The sequence below is a fragment of the Rhinatrema bivittatum genome, chromosome 5 (genome assembly GCF_901001135.1).
Source record: "Rhinatrema bivittatum chromosome 5, aRhiBiv1.1, whole genome shotgun sequence".
Classification (NCBI taxonomy): Eukaryota; Metazoa; Chordata; class Amphibia; order Gymnophiona; family Rhinatrematidae; genus Rhinatrema; species Rhinatrema bivittatum.
The window spans coordinates 324,793,790-324,814,642 of NC_042619.1; the positions used below are offsets into that span (position 1 = coordinate 324,793,790).

Sequence of the window (20,853 nt, forward strand, 5' to 3'; positions counted from 1 at the left end):
CCCTGGCCCTCTCGGTGTCGAACAGGGCTCCCAGATACTCCAACCGCTGCGTAGGTTGCAGATGACTCTTGGCCAAGTTGACTACCCAACCGAGAGATCGCAAGAGCTGTAGAACCCTGGCAATTGCCTGCCGACACTCGGCCTCCGATTTGGCTCGGATGAGCCAATCGTCCAAGTAAGGGTGCACCAGTAGCCCTTCCCTCCGGAGCTGAGCAGCCACCACCACCATAACCTTGGTGAAAGTGCGTGGAGCCGTGGCGAGCCCGAAGGGAAGAGCCCTGAACTGATAATGTCCGCCGAGGATGCAGAACCTCAGGTACCGGTGATAAGCCGGCTGAATCCCGATGTGAAGATACGCCTCCGTAAGGTCCAGAGAAGCAAGGAACTCGCCCGGACGAACCGCGGCAATTACCGAGCGGATCGTCTCCATCTTGAACCGCGGTACCCGCAGGCACCGGTTGACCCCTTTTAGGTTGAGAATGGGCCGAAACGCTCCATCCTTCTTTGGGACCATGAAGTAAATGGAGTACCTTCCCTGGCCCCGCTGCCCCTGCGGAACAGGAGTAATGGCGCCCAGGTCTTCCAGGCGCCGAAGGGTGGTCCGGACAGCGGCGCGCTTGACGAGGGCTTTGCAGGGCGAGACGAGGAACTTGTCCACCGGAAGCCGAACAAAATCTAACGCGTAGCCGCCTCTTATCACCGCGAGGACCCACTGATCGGAAGTTATTCTGGTCCATGCCTCGTAGAACCATGAGAGCCTCGCGCCCACGTAGGGTACGAGGGTTGGCGGCAACGAGGAATGGACCCGTCTCGCTTCATTGGGCCGACTTGGACCCCGAGCCGGACGAGGGTCCACCGGTCCTGTTGAATTTCTTCCCTCGAAAGGACTGCGACCAGGAGGACGATCTAGCCGAGCCGGACCGGTAGGACTGCCCCGACCCCGTCGCCCTCTGTGGCCGCTGTCGGCGGTTAGACCGGAACCTGTTTCTTGCGGAGAAGGATGACCGAGGCCTGGGCCTATCTTCTGGTAACTTAAAAGCCTTATTTTCGCTCAGGAACTGCATCAGATCGTCCAGCTGCTTACCAAACAGGAGCTTTCCCTTAAAGGGTAAGGAACCCAGATGGGCCTTGGACGCCCCATCCGCAGCCCAGTTGCGAAGCCAGAGGAGACGACGCGCCGAGACCGCCGACACCATAGCTCTGGCCGATGTTCTGAGCAAATCGTGCATCGCATCAGCGCTGTAGGCAATCACCGCTTCCAAGTTATCCGCCTGAGTAGCCTCCCCCGAGGAGAGGTCGGCGTTCGCTTGCAGGACTTGGGCCCACCGGAGCCCCGCTCGCAGTGCAAAGGTACTACACATGGCTGCCCGCACTCCCAGTGCGGACACTTCGAAGATCTTCTTCAACTGCACCTCCAGCCTCCTATCCTGGATATCCCGGAGGGCCGTAGCACCCGTAACTGGGATGGTGGACCTCTTCGTCACTGCTGACACCGCCACGTCCACCCGTGGAAGGCGCAGCAGTTCCAGAGCGTCCTCTGGAAGGGGATAAAGCTTGTCCATAGCCTTACTCACCTTCAGCCCCAGTTCCGGGGTATCCCATTCCCGGAACAAGATATCTGAGACCGAGAAGTGAAACGGGAAAGCAAGCGCAGGGCCCGCCAGACCCAGCAGCACCGGATCCATCTTGACCCCTTGCCGGGACTCCACTGGTGGAGGATCCACGCCGATCTCATCCAGGATAGCCGGGATAAGGGGAGAAAGTTCATCCCTACGAAACAGGCGGACGACCTTGGGGTCATCACCCTCAGCCGCCTGCGGCCCCTTGCCGGCTCCCGGCTGGGCCTGCCCCTCGTCCTCGTGGCCCTCCTGGCCTTCAGGGGCTCCCGACAGCGCTTCCTCGTCCGAGGAGGCGGTGGACGCCGTCTCCGATTCCTGTGGGTCGCCACGCAGCTGCCTCTTCTCCCGCGGTCCCCCCCGGGCGCCCCGGGTCCTAGCGGCTCTCTTCCGGGGCTGGGAGCGAGCTTCCCTGCCCCCTGAAGCCTTCCCAGTCTTCTGTCTAGCCTTTTATATTTCGCCAGTTTCTGCATCAATAAAGAAAAATCCTCAGAAAACGAGCCCTCCGATCCGGAGGAGCCCTCCCCCGCACTAGGGCTCCCCGAGCCACGGGGTCCCGGGGGCTCCCCCCCCCGAAACTCTGGGCTGTGGCGATAACGCGGGAGGCTGGGCGCTCATGGCTTCCCTCACGGTGGATAAAATGGTGTCCGTTCCCGCGCTAAGCGGGAACGGATCAAAGGACGCGGCCTCCGAAGCTCCGGCGCGCGACGGCGAACGGGCCCCCCGCGATCGACCCCGCCCGGGCGACCTCCGACGAGCCCTCGCCACCTGCGACGCAGCCGGAGCAGACCCCGTCCCTGGAGAGCCGCGCGCGCACAGAGCCGCACGCGCGCGACAGGTCGTCCCCCTCGGCATTCCCCGGCGGCCACCGACCTCCGAATCCAAAAACGGGCTCCCCAACCAGTGCCCCCTTTCCGCGAACGATCGACCCGACCGGCGAAGAGACGGCGAAGAGGGAGAGAGCCGGCGCCGCAAAGCTAAAAACAAAACAACGCTGAGACAGTATTTTTTTTTTTTTTTTCACTTAGCCGCTAGCCGAGGTCCTGCCGTCTTCAGCTCCAGCGGGGGTGAGTGAACCGGGCTCCCCAGTGTCACCCCCGACGCTGCTGCCCGCACAGGCCGGGTCCTCGACCGTCAGCAGCGGCCTCGACCTGGAGGGGATGGTCCTCTCAGGACCTTCCAACCCTCCTGGGAGGCTCCCCCGACGGGAGACTTCTATCTTCTTCTTTGCTTCCTGGAAGAAATTTCTCTCCCTTGTCCTTTTTCTTCTTTTTTTTTTTTAACACACTGTCCTAACAAAATAGTTTTAAATTGAAATAAATCCCTGACTGACTACACCGAGCCACAAAAAAACTATCAAGGATCACCGAGACTGTGGGTGGACCTGCCCCATCTGCTAGAGACAGAGAAAGACTGAGGGGCTGTGGGTGGCACCTTACTATATGTAGGGAGCCCGTCAAGTTTTGCTCTGTCTCCATCTGCTGGTGCGGAGTCACAACCCAGGTGTCTGGACTGATCCGGGTACGTACAGGGAAACAGATCTTTTCATCAAGCTCTTTAGGCACTTTCTGTGAAATCTTTGTGCGTTGATGAAGGCACAATCCATATTGGTTCATGAACTGCGAACACCAACCAGGATAGTGACTACTTCATATGGTTTCAAATTAATGATAGTCCTGGAGATAGGATAGACATTGTTCAGGTTGAATGCCAAAGGCTTCAGCTCAAATTCATTTAGAAATGGGCAGCAACATTAGTAGTCTTGGATGATCTGGCTAATTTTAGCTGGATAACTTGTTCACTAAATGGCCAACTGAATATTGGCCTTGTTGCATTCGTGGGGTTTGTGGGACAGACCCAAGGACTGCCACACTTACCTCTAGCCCCAAGCCTGATGGAAGGAGTGCCAATAGTGGGGAAAGCCCTGAAAGAATGCAAGGCAGGCCATCGTGCTCATCTTGCTTCTAATGCTGTCCCTCATGTGCAGTGCCATTCCTAGCACACATGTGCATCACTTCTGGGAACTTAAAGGGGCCACAGCATGAAAGTCTCCATGGCACCTGATGATGATGTCATCAAGGCTGCCCTATTTAAGGGCAACTCCCCTGCAGCAAGACAATAGTCCACTACCTTGAGTAGATTAAGTTGCCTCAGTGTTTGTTCCTGTGTTCCTGGTCTTCGTCTTTGTCCTGTGGTCAGTCTTCAATTCTTCATCAGGGCCTTGCCTTGTGGTCAGTCTTCAGTTCTTCAGTGTCTTCTGTGTCTTCTTGTCTGTCTGTACCAGTCTTCACCTCCCTGCCTGCCTATCCATCCTCCTTTCCCTCAGATGGTTCTGACTTTGTCTAGCATGACACTTGACTACAACTTGAACTTCACTTGCCACTGACCAATACCTGACTCTAAATGATGCTTGAACTCTGCCTGCCACCGACCACTGCCTGACTCCTGAGCATGTCTGAATGCTGTCTACCTTGACTACTGCCTGCTTCCAACTATGACGGAATACAGCCTGCCCCAGACCCTGGCCTGACCACCTCCATAATCCTCCAGCTTGTCAGCAGAGGCCCCCACATAGATCTGCTGGCCCCAGCACCAGAGGGCTCAACCTAAGAGGAACAAGGGTTGATACAGGTGAAGCTCCAGTTGGGCTTCTGCTACAGCCAGCTCTGTCCACCAAAAGTGGAGGCCTGCAGAGATCTTCCCTGCAAGTTGAACCAACTTCATCTTGGTCCAAAGGTCCACGCCCGCAACAGATTTTTGAGGTCATGGACTCGGCGGATGCCACTGCTCTCCATCCACTGCTGATCTTGAAGCACAAAGACTTCAAGAACAGCAGTGGTCCCTGGAACTGCTAGTAACTTCCATGGAGCACCTCACCACATAACTGGACATAGCCATGGCTCCAGCCACCTCAGCATTTGCACTGCCCATGCCATACACACCTTCTGCCCAGAGACTTCCCATTCCGCATCTGCTAGACCCACCCTGGTATACCACGGATCTTAAACAGTGCCGGGGATTTCTAAATCAGGGTTATATGCACTTTACACTCCAAATGGCACTTTTCCCCAACAACACAGTGAAGACTATTTTAATACTCTCCCTCCTGGATGCCAAGGCCATGGCCATGGCTTGGGCTTGGGCCTTTCTTCTATGGGAGCGGTTGGATCCTGTCCTCATGGACTTACAAAAAATTGTCTCCACCTCCAAGAAAGTTTTCAATGAACCTGGCCAGCTGGCCTCTATTTTCTCTAACCTCTTGCATCTTGCACCAGGGTATCCTGTCTCTAGAGAGTACCTTCATAGAGAGTACCTTCATAGAGAGCACCTTCATAGAGATCTGGACCCTTGCAACTGAAATCAACTGGAGGGAGGATTCCTCCATAGTATATTCCCGGAGAGTGTCCCCCCCAGGATCAAGGATGAACTGGCAACATGGGAACTATCGGAGTCTTTGGAGGGGCTTATAGACTTGACGAAAGATAGACTGTCATCAGCAACAACAAGCCAGGGAGGTCCAATCCCCTCGTAGTGCCATCACACTGGCTCCTCACTTCCAGAAACTGCTGACTCCACCACCTCCTGCTCCATCCTCCTCTGCATGCTCAGATGAACCCTTGCAGCTTGCCTTGTACCTGAGGAGAGAGTCCATCTCTGGCAATTAGGCCTGTGCCTATATTGTGCTGGCACGGGTCAATTAATGTCCAGTCAAACCAGGAAACTTCCAAACCTAGGATCCACTGAAGAGGTGATCCTAAGCTGTTACAAGCGCGTCCTCCGGCAGCTGTTACGACCCGAGGGCACGAGGCCTTCGGATCCTATTATGCTCCGAGGCATGGGGAACCTCGGATTCTGTTACGGGCACGGAGGTGCGGTCATCTCTAAAGCAGGTGATGTGAGCCCTTGGGCCACGGCATGACCCAGGGAGGAGCCCCAAGACACACCGTGGGAGGTGAGCTGGTGCGAGCACAGGTAGCAAGAGCAGGACAAGGTTGAAACAAGGTCAAGGATCCTAGGTCTGACCCTCTACCGGACCTACGTGCCCCAGGATGACCAACAACGCAATGTTGATCGATGAACAGTCCTCCAACCGTTCCAAGCCCTTTTGGACCTGCTGCTAGGTACGGCAAGAGGCGGCAGGCCGGACAGAGGACGAGGGCAGACGGAGTCCTTAGAACACAAAAGACTTAGATGATAAGTCTAAGTTTAGCTGGATAACACTGTAGACGAGGACTGAAGCGAGGACACTGTAGATGAGGACTGAAGCGAGGACACAGTGAAGCGAGGACACGATGAAGGCTGAAGCAAGGATCAAGAGCTGGGTTGAGATTGCAATGCAGCGCACCCTACGCAGTCCACCCGCGGGACTGGTCGCTGATCACGCTGGGTTCGAAGCAGACTCCAGGAGCGATAGTGGAATCTGATACCGGAACATAATAAAGATACTGAAGAGGCCTGCACTGGGACGCGCCCTACACAGCTCCCCCACGGGACTAGTCGTGGACCACACTGGGCTCAGAGCAGGTTCAAACAGAAACTTGACATGGACAGACACAGGTTTGCAATAGGCTCCGAAGACCGTGACAAGACTGAAGCAGGATTCAGTTCTCAAGGATTAAAAACAACGGACTGAAGCAAAGTCTTCCGGAGGGTTGCACTGCAAAGATGAGGATGGCCTTGTACCGTGAGGTGCCCTAAAGAGCCCACCCGTGGGACTGGTCATGGACCACGACAACGGCATGCCAGGAAAGTGACATCCGGGAACCAAGACATGGAGGCAGAAGCTAGACAAAGGCATCAGGAAGGATATCGGACATCAGGGATACGGAGACATCAGAAGACATGGACGAAGGACATCAGGAACTGAAGACATCTGGAGGCAAGGACGAAGATCATCAGGAACATGGAGACATCAGAAGACACGGACGAAGGACATCAGGAATCTGAAGACATCTGGAGGCATGGACGAAGGACATCAGGAAACTGAGGACATCTAGAAGCATGGACGAAGGACGTCAGGAACACGGAGACATCTGAAGACACTGACATCAGGATCAGGAACAAGACTACATGAAGCCATCATATCAAGGAGACCACAGAGGACCTGGATAGACGAAGGAGCACAGATGATTGTGAGACTTGATCTTAAGGCCTGGAGTGACTGAAGAGGAATCCCTTTATAGGGCTGAAGCAGGAAATGAAGACCAGGTGGATTCGATGGAGCCAGGAGCACTTCCTGTCACTGGCCCTTTAAATACTGTGAAGAGGCATGCTGGCGCCTAAGAACAGCGCCTGGAGAGAACACAGGACCATGGACAGCAGTATGCTCCTGCGTGCAGCTGAGAGGAGCAGGCAGGCTTCAGGGCGGCCTCCAGGCCACACGATGGCATCGGAGCGGCAGCGGGCTTTTCCCTGCTGTTCGATGAGGATCCGGGATGGCGGCTCCCTGCCGCAAGGACAGTGTTTCGGTGGCGGGACAGGCAGCAAGGAAGATGGCATCGGGAGTGGCCACCTGGGCCGCAACGGCGCAGCGGCAGCAGTGGCAACAGCCGTGAAGAACAGCTCTCGGTGGGACTCGACCCTGCCACACAGGGCAGGAGGCTGCCACGGCCTTGGGGCTACAGGGGACGGTGGCAGCGGCGGACTGCCGCAAAACTGAAGTAGGTGAGTGAAGGGACTGCCCACAGTTCACTGCGGGTAGAACCGTAACATAAGCTTCATGGCACTTGCTTCCCAATTGATTCTTTCAGTGCCAATCACCGTGGGCAATCTGTATTTCTCTACCTTGGCACAAGTGGACTCCGGTACTGTGGGAAACCATGTTGAAGGAATTGGTAGATCATCTACAGATTCCCAGTATCTAAAGGAAGTCTCCACTAATTATTACTTGCCACAACAACCCTGACCCTGCATACAGAGTTGCTCCACAAGGAGCAGATAACATTCCACATCATCACTCAAGCTCTATATCCAGTTGTGCTGAGACTTCCCTGGCTCTAGCAGCACTCTTCATAATTTGACTGGAGCATGCTGTAACTTATCCACTGGGGCCAGCAATGCCACAACTCTTGCCCATAATGTATGGAACTTCCACGTCATGTATCACTGGCCACCACATTTCTGGAACTTCCTTCTCAATACCATGACTTCAAGGACATATTCTCCAAGAAGAAGAAGGCTGTGGGCCTATGACTGTGGAATTGATTTTCTCCAAGATACCAAATTGCCTAGGGGTAGGATCTACCCCTTATTTCCCCCCAAGGTCAGAGCAATATCAGACTCCATCCAAGAGAATCTAGATCGAGGATTCATCCAACCTTCCTCATCCCCAGCGGGAATGACTTCTTCTTTGTGGCCAAAAACAGATGGCTCACTCAGGCCCTGTATTGACTACTGCAGATTAAATGCTATCACCAAAAAGGACTGGTACCCACTGCCACTAATCTTTGAACTTTTTGATTGGCTCCAAAGGGCTAAGATGTTTACCAAGTTAGACCTCCAAGGAGTCTACAATTTGATACGGATCAAACCTGGTGAAGAATGGAAGACAGCATTCAATACATATGATAGACGTTATGAGTATTTAGTAATGCCCTTCAGGCTATTTGATGCCTCTGCTATCTTCCAAAGAATGATGAATGAAATCTTTCAGGATTTACTCTCTGTCTCTGAATTCATATATCTTGACAACATTTTAATATTCTCCAAGGAACTCAGCTCCCTCAGTCGGAATGTACATCTAGTTCTACAGTGGTTGTGAGAAAACAACTATACACTAAACTTGAGAATTGCCTATTCGAAAGATAGAGTCTACCTTTCCTTGGGTATATCGTATCCAGGGAAGGGCTTCCATATGGACTCCAAAAAGATCAAAAGAATACAGGACTGGCACTATTCAGTAGGACTATAAGCCCTACAAAGGTTTCTTGGCTTCAGCAACTATGACCACCACTTTATTTCAAATTACATACCTATTGTGGCACCACTCACTGCCCTTACTCATAAGAGTGCTAACAAGAAGGATTGAACTCCCAAAGCTATTGTAGCCTTTCAAGGATGCCTTCTTGAGGAAACCCTGCCTTTACTAGCCAGAGCCTACATGCCTGTTCATCCTGGAGGTGGACACCTCCACCTTGGGTGTATGGGCTGTACTAAGCCAGTATTCAACTAAAGGAGTCCTCCATCTTTGCCCATTCTTCTCAAAGAAACTTTTGCCTACAGAATGTAAGTACAGCATCGGTGCAGAGAACGCCTGGCAGTCGAGCTAGTGCTAGAAGACTGGTACCATTGGCTCAAAAGTGCCTAGCACCATATCACTATATATATATATGAATCATAAAAATCTGGAACAACTTTACCATGCGCAGTGACTAAATACACGATACCCGCTGGTCTCTGTTCTTTGCATGTTTTGATTTTGAACTGAGATACCGTTCAGTTCTCCGGGCAGACCCCATTTCATGCCTTTTCCAGGCAGAGGACATCCCAGAGACCCCCAGACACATCATCAACCCAGCCAGAATCCAACTAGTGGCCACCATGACTATTCCTCTAGGGAAGATGGTCATTCCTACTCAACTCCATGAAAACGTACTGAAATGATCCCATGACTTCCGTGTCACATGTCACCCTGGATGGGCCCAAACCCTTGCACTTCTTCAACAATGCTATTGGTGGCTCCAAATGAAGTAAGATGTTAAGGCCTATGTGGATTTATGCCCCTCCTGCGCACAGCAGACAACCCTGTCAGGACAACCCTGGGGACTGTTATAGCCATTGCTAGCCCCTAGGGAACCCTGGACCTACTTGTCCATTGATTTTATCACGGACCTCCCTTTCTCAGATGGTGCCACCTTAACTTGGGTGGTCATCAATTGTTTCTCAAAAATGGCTCACTTTGTCCCACTCCCTTCAGCCCCAGAGCTAGCATGACTTTTGACTCTCCATGCCTTCCACATGCATGGCCTACCTGAGTACATATTGTCTGACTGGGGACTGCAATTCATGATAAAGTACTAGTGCTTGTTGTGCAAAAAGTTCAATATTATCCTGGGCTTCATGACAGCATACTACCCACAGGGAAATGGACAATCTAACTCAATGCTCAAAACCTTCCTCCGGGCCTCTGAAAATGATTGTCAGGATAATTGGGCTTCCTTTCTACCCTGGGTGGAATTGCCACATAACTCTCATGTCTGAGCCACTATGGGTTCATCACCATTTCAACTGAACTATTGGAAGTAACCTGTACCACCTTTATCTCTTCCAGTGGCTATATCCTCTCTGGCAATCCAGTTATCTACCCAGGAACTCCAGAACTTGTGGATCAGCACCAATACTCTTATTGAAAAGACAGCTGAGAAGGCCAAGAAAACCACAGATGCACACAGGAGGCACACTCCTCAATTTAAGGTGGGTGAAAAGGTTTGGCTGAACACCCGCCATGATACATCAGATCCTTTATTATAATTCACCAAATAGAACCTGTAACCTACCAGCTCAAACTAGCCCCCACATTGGGCATATATAACATTTCCCATGTCTCATTATTAAAGCCTCTGATACTCACGAGGCCCACCAAGGAACCACAAGAACCTCAGGAAGTGATCTACTTTTCTTTCAACTCTCAGCACTCCAAATGATACCTAGACTTCACAGGTATCTACTGTGCTGTTTGTACCTGTGACTGTGTATCTTAATCTGTCCCCCAAGCCTTCCCCACCCTCGACACCTCACCCTGAGTTTTAAGTCCACCCTATTATAGTGCTATAAATAACAAAATGACCCCTGTTTGCTATATTAAGTCTCTCTCTCTCTCTCTCACATAATGCAACAAAACATTTTCAGCTGGTATTGCAAATTGAAATAATAGCATGAATTGCAATCACAATTTGTGGTAAAATTAGTATTGAAGTAAATGGGAAATTTGCCTAGCCATGCCCCCTTTTTCTAATACAGCAAAATGATAAATGTAGGCCTTAGCTGAATATATTCTAGCCGGATAAGTGCCCAAATATTCATTTAGTTGGCTAATTTCTAATAGGGCCATTTTTCAAATTGCGTTATGGCATGCGTTTATGCATTTTTGCATGCGAAAAATACCTTAACGCATGTGATAAGCACAATATCGCATGTTGCGATGCAAATTTTTTAAAGGAGGGAGGGAGGGAGAGAAAGAGAGAGAGAGACTCAATATAGCAAAGAGGGATCACTTTGCTATTTATAGCACTATAATAGGGCGGACTTAAACCTAGCTTGATGTTACCCAGGTAGAGTGTCAATCAAGCGAGGGTGAGAGAACATTGTACAAATCTCATCTTTGTGTGAGTTCCCTCACTCTGAAGGACCTTAAATCTTCACAAAAGTGTACTGTTCTGTTCGTACGTCTCACTCTGCATGTAAAAGTGGCCCCTAACCCCTACACTACTACCTAAACCTCACCTCGAGTTACTAGGTGGGACTCCTATAGAGATAAATAGCTTACAAGGGCCTTGTAGATAGTTTCTTTCTCTCTTTCTTTAGCTCGCTCTCTCTCTCTCTCTCACTCTCTTTCTCTCTCTCTTTTACCTTTGCTAATGTAGCACACATTGCAGTAATTAGGAATTAACCTAAAACACACCCCTTTTTCTACCAGCAATTTGATAAATCCAGCTATAAGTTAGCTAGTTAAATGCTTCTTAAATCGGACATAAAAAATTTTGCCTCTGCAAAGTTAACTTGGAAACAGAGATTGCAAACTAATTTGATAAAACCTCGAAGAATTTTGAGACTTAGCTGAATTAGCTTGTCAAACTTAGGGGACTATTTTCTAAAGGTTTTCTTCCGTTCAGTGTCTATGAGAAAAATGTTTAGTAAACCATCCCCTTTAATTTTTAAAAATCTGATGCAACTTTCAAAAGATCACTGAACATGCATAAGATTTTGTGTAAATTCACCTACTGTGGAGTCCTCATTGAAAGGCAGCAAATATTAGAGATGTGAATCGTTTTTCAACGATTTAGATTATCGTCCCGATAAGTTTTAAATCATCAGGAATCGTCACAGAGCGCGATACAATAGGAATTTCCTCGATTTATCGTTAAAAATCGTTTTTTTGGTAGTGCACACTAACGGGAGTGAGTGCGCACTAACCGGAAGTTAGTGCGCACTCACCATTGTTAGTGCGCACTAACATAAAATGATACAATTTGACACTTTTCAGGTCAGTTAGGAATGAATATGTATTTCCTATTGGCTGCCCTCTTATTTATTGATGTTACCAAGGTTCCCAGTGACGTGATGGTTTAATATATGGGGGATGGGAAATGGAAGCAGTTGGTAGCTTGACAAAAAAAGTAATGTGATCAGCCATGTGACTAGAATTTTATTATTTTTTTACCAGGCACTGGCATGTGAAATGCTAGAGCATGTTTTGAATTTGCCAATCCCTGTGCATGTTAAAAAGGTGGTCCTGGAATTATTATACACACTTCAAATATATGTATATATGGTAATTGTTGGTAAGTGTATTTTTTAAGTGGCCACACTGGCCAGTACGTTTACTTTCCCTCCTACTTTTACTCACTAGCTAAGCTTTATAAGAAGGGCTTCTCTGCTTGTGTGTTGCTTTTGTTTGGTGTGAGGAAAGGAGAAACATCAGCTCTTTATTCAATCTACTAGATCTATTATATAAACCTACTCAATTTTTTATTGATTTATTATATCAGTGCATTAATAATTAATTACTAGGTGGTGGTGAATGTCTGATACACTAGGCTACTAGCCTTGTGTCACTGTCTGGCTAGGCTAGTGGCATTTAGCAGAATTAGTAGCAGTACTGCAGCATTATATTCAAGCCTAGTTAGGCAGGCAGTGCACCACTCCAGCAGTCACATCAGTGCTTCCTGTGCAGTGCAGCATTATTTTATATTATCGATCAATCAGTATTAGCTGCAGCTGGTGATTGATTGATACTAAAATATCAGTTTAACTACTAAACTAGTGTGTCGTCTTACTGCTGTGTGTTGGTGCTGGACTTGCATTTGAGCCTTAAATATATAAATCAATTGTTTGTTAGTAGCGCTAGTATATTAAGTAGAATACTTATTAAGGGGTAGCCTAGTGTCACTGGCTAGTGGCTGGCTATAAGGGATATCAATCGTTTTTCAACGATTAAAATTATCGTCCGATAATGTTAATATCGTCTTAAATCATTATAGAACACAATACAATAGAAATTCTAACGATTTATCGTTAAAAATCGTTAAATCGTGTTAGTGCGCACTCACGGGAGTTAGTGCGCACTAACAGAAAATGATACAAATTGACACTTTCCAGGTCAGTAAAGGTCAGTTAGGAATGAATATGTGTTCCTATTGGCTGGCTGCCCTCTTATCTATTGATGTTAACCAGGTTCCCACTGAGGTGATGGTTGGGGGATGGGAAATGGAAATGGAAACTCAGGAACACTAACAGAAAATGATACAAATTATTGACACTTTCCAGGTCAGTAAAGGTCAGTTAGGAATGAATATGTATTCCTATTGGCTGGCTGCCCTCTTATCTATTGATGTTACCAAGGTTCCAACTGAGGTGATGGTTGGGGGGATGGGAATGGAAACTGTTGGTAGTTGACAAAAAAAGTAATGTGATCAGTCAATATGACTAGAACCTGTGCCCTATTCCTGATACCAGGGGTGTTGTGATCTTCCTGCACTCAGTGCCCTATCCCTGATACCAGTCTGAGACAGCTCCCTCCCTGCATTACTAGTGAGAGGCTGGCTTCACAGACAGGGGGGAGCTGCCTGACCCTCACTCCTGACTTCCCCCATGTCCCAGCCAGTGAATGGTGTGTGGGTGAGGGGGGGGGGGAGGATGGTGAAGTCTGAGACAGCTCCCTCCCTGCATTACTAGTGAGAGGCTGGCTTCACAGACAGGGGGGGAGCTGCCTGACTCTCACTCCTGACTTCCCCCATGTCCCAGCTAGTGAATGGTGTGTGGGTAAGGGGGGGGGGGGGGGAGGATGGTGAAGTCTGAGACAGCTACCTCCCTGCATTACTAGTGAGAGGCTGGCTTCACAGAGAGGGGGGAGCTGCCTGACCCTCACTCCTCAATTCCCCCATGTCCCAGCCAGTGAATGGTGTGTGGGGTGGGGGGGGGGGGGGGGGGGGGAGGATGGTGAAGTCTGAGACAGCTCCCTCCCTGCATTACTAGTGAGAGGCTGGCTTCACAGACAGTGGGGAGCTGCCTGACCCTCACTCCTGACTTCCCCCATGTCCCAGCCAGTGAATGGTGTGTGGGTGAGGGGGGGGGAGGATGGTGAAGTCTGAGACAGCTCCCTCCCTGCATTACTAGTGAGAGGCTGGCTTCACAGACAGGGGGGAGCTGCCTGACCCTCACTCCTGACTTCCCCCATGTCCCAGCCAGTGAATGGTGTGTGGGTGAGGGGGGGGGGGAGGATGGTAAAGTCTGAGACAGCTCCCTCCCTGCATTACTAGTGAGAGGCTGGCTTCACAGACAGGGGGGGAGCTGCCTGACCCTCACTCCTGACTTCCCCCATGTCCCAGCTAGTGAATGGTGTGTGGGTGAGGGGGGGGGGGGGAGGATGGTGAAGTCTGAGACAGCTCCCTCCCTGCATTACTAGTGAGAGGCTGGCTTCACAGACAGGGGGGAGCTGCCTGACCCTCACTCCTGACTTCCCCCATGTCCCAGCCAGTGAATGGTGTGTGGGTGAGGGGGGGGGGAGGATGGTAAAGTCTGAGACAGCTCCCTCCCTGCATTACTAGTGAGAGGCTGGCTTCACAGACAGGGGGGGAGCTGCCTGACCCTCACTCCTGACTTCCCCCGTGTCCCAGCTAGTGAATGGTGTGTGGGTGAGGGGGGGGGGGGAGGATGGTGAAGTCTGAGACAGCTACCTCCCTGCATTACTAGTGAGAGGCTGGCTTCACAGAGAGGGGGGAGCTGCCTGACCCTCACTCCTGAATTCCCCCATGTCCCAGCCAGTGGATGGTGTGTGGGTGGGGGGGGGGGGGGGGGGGAGGATGGTGAAGTCTGAGACAGCTCCCTCCCTGCATTACTAGTGAGAGGCTGGCTTCACAGACAGTGGGGAGCTGCCTGACCCTCACTCCTGACTTCCCCCATGTCCCAGCCAGTGAATGGTGTGTGGGTGAGGGGGGGGGGAGGATGGTGAAGTCTGAGACAGCTCCCTCCCTGCATTACTAGTGAGAGGCTGGCTTCACAGACAGGGGGGGAGCTGCCTGACCCTCACTCCTTACTTCCCCCATGTCCCAGCCAGTGAATGGTGTGTGGGTGAGGGGGGGGGGTGGTGAAGTCTGAGACAGCTCCCTCCCTGCATTACTAGTGAGAGGCTGGCTTCACAGACAGGGGGGGAGCTGCCTGACCCTCACTCCTGACTTCCCCCATCTCCCAGCCAGTGAATGGTGTGTGGGTGAGGGGGGGGGGGGGGAGGATGGTGAAGTCTGAGACAGCTCCCTCCCTGCATTACTAGTGAGAGGCTGGCTTCACAGACAGGGGGGAGCTGCCTGGCCCTCACTCCTGACTTCCCCCATGTCCCAGCCAGTGAATGGTGTGTGGGTGAGGTGGGGGGAGGATGGTGAAGTCTGAGACAGCTCCCTCCCTGCATTACTAGTGAGAGGCTGGCTTCACAGACAGGGGGGAGCTGCCTGACCCTCACTCCTGACTTCCCCCATGTCCCAGCCAGTGAATGGTGTGTGGGTGAGGGGGGGGAGGATGGTGAAGTCTGAGACAGCTCCCTCCCTGCATTACTAGTGAGAGGCTGGCTTCACAGACAGGGGGGAGCTGCCTGACCCTCACTCCTGACTTCCTCCATGTCCCAGCCAGTGAATGGTGTGTGGGTGAGGGGGGGGGGGGGGAGGATGGTGAAGTCTGAGACAGCTTCCTCCCTGCATTACTAGTGAGAGGCTGGCTTCACAGACAGGGGGGAGCTGCCTGACCCTCACTCCTGACTTCCCCATGTCCCAGCCAGTGAATGGTGTGTGGGTGAGGGGGGGAGGATAGTGAAGTCTGAGACAGCTCCCTCCCTGCATTACTAGTGAGAGGCTGGCTTCACAGACAGGGGGGAGCTGCCTGACCCTCACTCCTGACATCCCCCATGTCCCAGCCAGTGAATGGTGTGTGGGTGAGGTGGGGGGGAGGATGGTGAAGTCTGAGACAGCTCCTTCCCTGCATTACTAGTGAGAGGCTGGCTTCACAGACAGGGGGGAGCTGCCTGACCCTCACTCCTGACTTCCCCCATGTCCCAGCCAGTGAATGGTGTGTGGGTGAGGGGGGGGGGGAGGATGGTGAAGTCTGAGACAGCTCCCTTCCTGCATTACTAGTGAGAGGCTGGCTTCACAGACAGGGGGGAGCTGCCTGACCCTCACTCCTGACTTCCCCCATGTCCCAGCCAGTGAATGGTGTGTGGGTGAGGGGGGGAGGATGGTGAAGTCTGAGACAGCTCCCTCCCTGCATTACTAGTGAGAGGCTGGCTTCACAGACTGGGGGGAGCTGCCTGAACCTTACTCCTGACTTCCCCATGTCCCAGCCAGTGAATGGTGTGTGGGTGAGGGGGGGGGGAGGATGGTGAAGTCTGAGACAGCTCCCTCCCTGCATTACTAGTGAGAGGCTGGCTTCACAGACAGGGGGGAGCTGCCTGACCCTCACTCCTGACTTTCCTCATGTCCCAGCCAGTGAATGGTGTGTGGGTGAGGGGGGGGGGGGGATGGTGAAGTCTGAGACAACTCCCTCCCTGCATTACTAGTGAGAGGCTGACTTCACAGACAGGGGGGAGCTGCCTGACCCTCACTCCTGACTTCCCCCATGTCCCAGCCAGTGAATGGTGTGTGGGTGAGGGGGGGGGGGAGGATGGTGAAGTCTGAGACAGCTCCCTCCCTGCATTACTAGTGAGAGGCTGGCTTCACAGACAGGGGGGAGCTGCCTGACCCTCACTCCTGACTTCCCCCATGTCCCAGCTAGTGAATGGTGTGTGGGTGAGGGGGGGGGGAGGATGGTGAAGTCTGAGACAGCTCCCTCCCTGCATTACTAGTGAGAGGCTGGCTTCACAGACAGGGGGAGCTGCCTGACCCTCACTCCTGACTTCCCCATGTCCCAGCCAGTGAATGGTGTGTGGGTGAGGGGGGGAGGATAGTGAAGTCTGAGACAGCTCCCTCCCTGCATTACTAGTGAGAGGCTGGCTTCACAGACAGGGGGGAGCTGCCTGACCCTCACTCCTGACATCCCCCATGTCCCAGCCAGTGAATGGTGTGTGGGTGAGGTGGGGGGAGGATGGTGAAGTCTGAGACAGCTCCTTCCCTGCATTACTAGTGAGAGGCTGGCTTCACAGACAGGGGGGAGCTGCCTGACCCTCACTCCTGACTTCCCCCATGTCCCAGCCAGTGAATGGTGTGTGGGTGAGGGGGGGGGAGGATGATGAAGTCTGAGACAGCTCCCTCCCTGCATTACTAGTGAGAGGCTGGCTTCACAGACAGGGGGGAGCTGCCTGACCCTCACTCCTGACTTCCCCCATGTCCCAGCCAGTGAATGGTGTGTGGGTGAGGGGGGGGGAGGATGGTGAAGTCTGAGACAGCTCCCTCCCTGCATTACTAGTGAGAGGCTGGCTTCACAGACAGGGGGGAGCTGCCTGACCCTCACTCCTCCGGGTTATTGTGATCTTCCTGCACACAGTGCCCTATCCCTGATACCAGGGGTGTTGTGATCTTCCTGCATGCAGTGCCCTATCCCTGATACCGGGATGTGTGCAAGAAGATCACAACACCCCTGGTATCAGGAATAGGGCACTGCGTGCAGGAAGATCACAACACCGCCGGTATCAGGAATAGGGCACTGTGTGCAGGAAGATCACAACACCCCTGGTATTAGGGATAGGGCACTGTGTGCAGGAAGATCACAACACTCCTGGTATTAATAGGGATAGGGCACTGTGTACATGAAGATCACAACACCCCTGGTGCCAGGGTTAGGGCACTGTGTGCAAGAAGATCACAACACTCCTGGTATTAATAGGGATAGGGCACTGTGTGCAGGAAGATCACAACACCCCTGGTGCCAGGGTTAGGGCACTGTGTGCAGGAAGATGACAACACTCCTGGTATTAATAGGGATAGGGCACTGTGTGCAGGAAGATAACAACACCCCTGGTGCCAGGGTTAGGGCACTGTGTGCAGGAAGATCACAACACTCCTGGTATTAATAGGGATAGGGCACTGTGTGCAGGAAGATCACAACACCCCTGGTGCCAGGGTTAGGGCACTGTGTGCAGGAAGATCACAACACTCCTGGTATTAATAGGGATAGGGCACTGTGTGCAGGAAGATCACAATACCCCTGGTATCAGGGTTAGGGCACAAGTTCTAGTCACATTGACTGATCACATTACTTGTTTTGTCAAGCTACCAACTGTTTCCATTTCCCATCCCTCATATACTGTCAGTGGGAACCTTGGTAACATGAATAAATAAGAGGGCAGCCAATAGGAATACATATTCATTCCTAAACTGACCTTAACTGACCTGAAAAGTGTCAAATTGTTAGTGCGCACTAACTCGAGTTAGTGCGCACTAATCGGAAAAAAACGATTTTTAACGATTTTTTAACTAAAAAATCGTGCCTAACACGATTTTCTTGCCCTGCCACACGATTTCTATCGTTAAGACGATATGGAAAACGATTCACATCCCTACTGGCTATTAGCCAGTGAGCCACTAGTCAGATTGCTAGTCACACAGTGACCTGTCACTTGACTATATATCCTATCCTCTGTCAGGTGCTCTGGCTGGGGCTATATTTATATATTAGCTGCTTAAGTTTAAAAAGTAAAATACAACACAATACATTACTGAACTACTCACTGGCTGCTGTGCCAGCTTACTTTGTTGGTGCTGGACTTGAGTCTGCCTGGCTGGCATTTATAATTTATAAATCACTCAGTATCAGTAGTGCTATTAAGGGCTAGTGGCTGGCTAGTGGCTACTAGTAGCCAATGAGCCACTAGTCAGATTGCTAGTCACTCAGTGATGTGTCACTGACTGACGAAGTCACTCACTAATATATTCTTCCTTATATCTTATCTATTAGGTGCTGCTATCAGATTCAGTACACTGCTGTGCCAGGCTGCTTACTTGACTGGACTTGCAGCTTGACTGATCCTGGCTGGTGGGCCAGTGGCCACTGATTATAAAAATCACCTATACCTACAGCGCTAGTATAATTTCCTGTTCTCTGGGGCTGCTAAAATATTACCAATACCTGCTAAAGCCATCAAGTTTTAAAATGTTTGGTGGTAACAAGAAGAATGCTACTGGAAAGAGAAGTCCAGTCCCTAGAAAAAAACTGTGATTTGATAAGAATGATACCCCTTCTGCAGCTAATGTAGAAGTGCAAGGTAACTTGCAGGACAAGAAAGGAGCAAAATCAGGAAAATGTGAAGGAAAGGTGAAAGTCAAATCTGTGCAGCTGCAGCACACTTTATTGTTAGATGAAGTGCTAGAGAAAGTATTGAATAAAGAATCAGAGGTCTATGAGGAGGAGGATGACGATGTTGATGATCAGGGTTATCAATTATTTTTCCCATGTTGCCCCTTTTATAATCCATATCCTTAGTGGGTTAATGATACTTCCTATTTTTTTCCTAAAATTCAAATATATTTTTGGTGGGATAGCACTATTCTTTTTCTTCTGCCAAAAATATTAAATCAGTTTCATTCTGTCTTCTTGAGAACACATTTTTCACAATGATTGTAGCTCACTGATATTGCAAACATACATCATAGGGTTCTATCTTCATGACAACACATGCTCTTCCAAGACCAAGTTTAATAGGTAGGAGAATGTCAAAAGAACCTCTGGATCCTAGAAAAATAAAGATGATTTCAAGCACCTTTTTATAGACATTAATGATATAGGTGATCTAAGCATTATCTTAAAGATAATAATGTTATGTAAAGCTCAAGCCCAGAAGAATGAAAGAATCATTGAGAAAAAGAGGAAAGAGAATGGATTTAAAAGGAATCTATACATATCCCAATATGTGTATATACAAACTGTGTAGCTATAGCAGTGAGACAGCACAAACTGCATACTATAGAAAACAAATCTGCAAAGTGTAAAAATGATACATAAGAAACAACTTAATCAAGAGATAAGCACCAAGAAGAGCTAGCTTAAGCAAAATTATTTGCGGTTTCTTTCAATAAGGATGGCAATTACTAAAATCATATCTCTGCAGAAGGTGATAAAAGTAATAATCAAATGCATCCTCTGGAGATTTATACAAAGGGAAACCAAAGACAAATGGGAAATATGGTGTTACTATTACTGCAATTTCAACATCGGTACTGTACGCCACAGAAACTCTCAGAAAGGAATGATCAAAGTATGCACTCTGTTAAAGAAATAGCTTGTCATACATGTACCATAGGACAGTGGTTCTTAATTGTAGCCCTTTAGATGCCCAAAGCAGAACAGTTTTGTAAGCTATCCACAGTGAACATTTGTGAGATATATTTTTGTGCAGACATTTGGTCAGAGAACCTGGTTATTTTGCATATTTTGTTTCCTCTGAAGATTAGACTTGTTTATAGGTCATTACCATCATAGAGATAAAAGGAAGAACCACGACTGCAAGTTTTGCCAGATTCAAAGTGTGTAAAAATAAAACAATGGACATAGATATTTGAGGGGGTGGAATAACTATATATATCCAGAACTAATATCTGGGCTGGGGTGGGTGGGAGTTTGAAGAAATTCTATATAGTTTTTGTACTGGTTTATATGATGTAATGTGTACATGTTTTTTATTGTGGAAATGTTATTACCTGCATTGTTAATGTTTATGTAATCTGTAATATTTTTATGACTGTACATTGATTTAGCCATATGCTCTGGAAAAGGAATTCATAAATTTTAAATTAAAATATATTAAATGAATAAGAACAAATTTCACATTTTAAGTTGGAAACCTAGAGTCACATACCTGGTTATGAATCTGAGCCTTTTTATGGCGCACACTTTTTTGACTTGTGAGTTTTATTCCTGTTATAAATTGATGAAGATATTTCTCTTCTCTCATTTTGCAGTCTCAACCCTTCATTCTCCCTTCTTAGACATTCAATATGAGCCACCTGATATCAGGTAATTATGAAGTAATTCTGCTAAACATGCCTCAAGTGCACATGTCAATAGGGAAATCAAAAAATGGTATGCCCATGCTTTAAATAAAATA

The 20,853-nt window shown here is 49.8% G+C and overlaps 1 protein-coding gene across 2 annotated transcripts in view; it reads left to right on the forward strand.

Moving 5' to 3' along the window:
• Positions 1 to 9,896: 9,896 nt before the first annotated feature.
• Positions 9,897 to 20,853, forward strand: part of PUDP (pseudouridine 5'-phosphatase) — a 789,960-nt gene continuing 779,003 nt past the window's right edge. Inside the window, exons 1-2 of one of the 2 annotated variants that reach the window (XM_029604431.1) lie at positions 9,897 to 10,028; positions 20,708 to 20,762. The gene's annotated coding sequence lies outside the window, so the exon portion shown is untranslated. The remainder of the gene's footprint in view (positions 10,029 to 20,707; positions 20,763 to 20,853) is intronic. The other variant, XM_029604429.1, reaches the window with a different exon arrangement.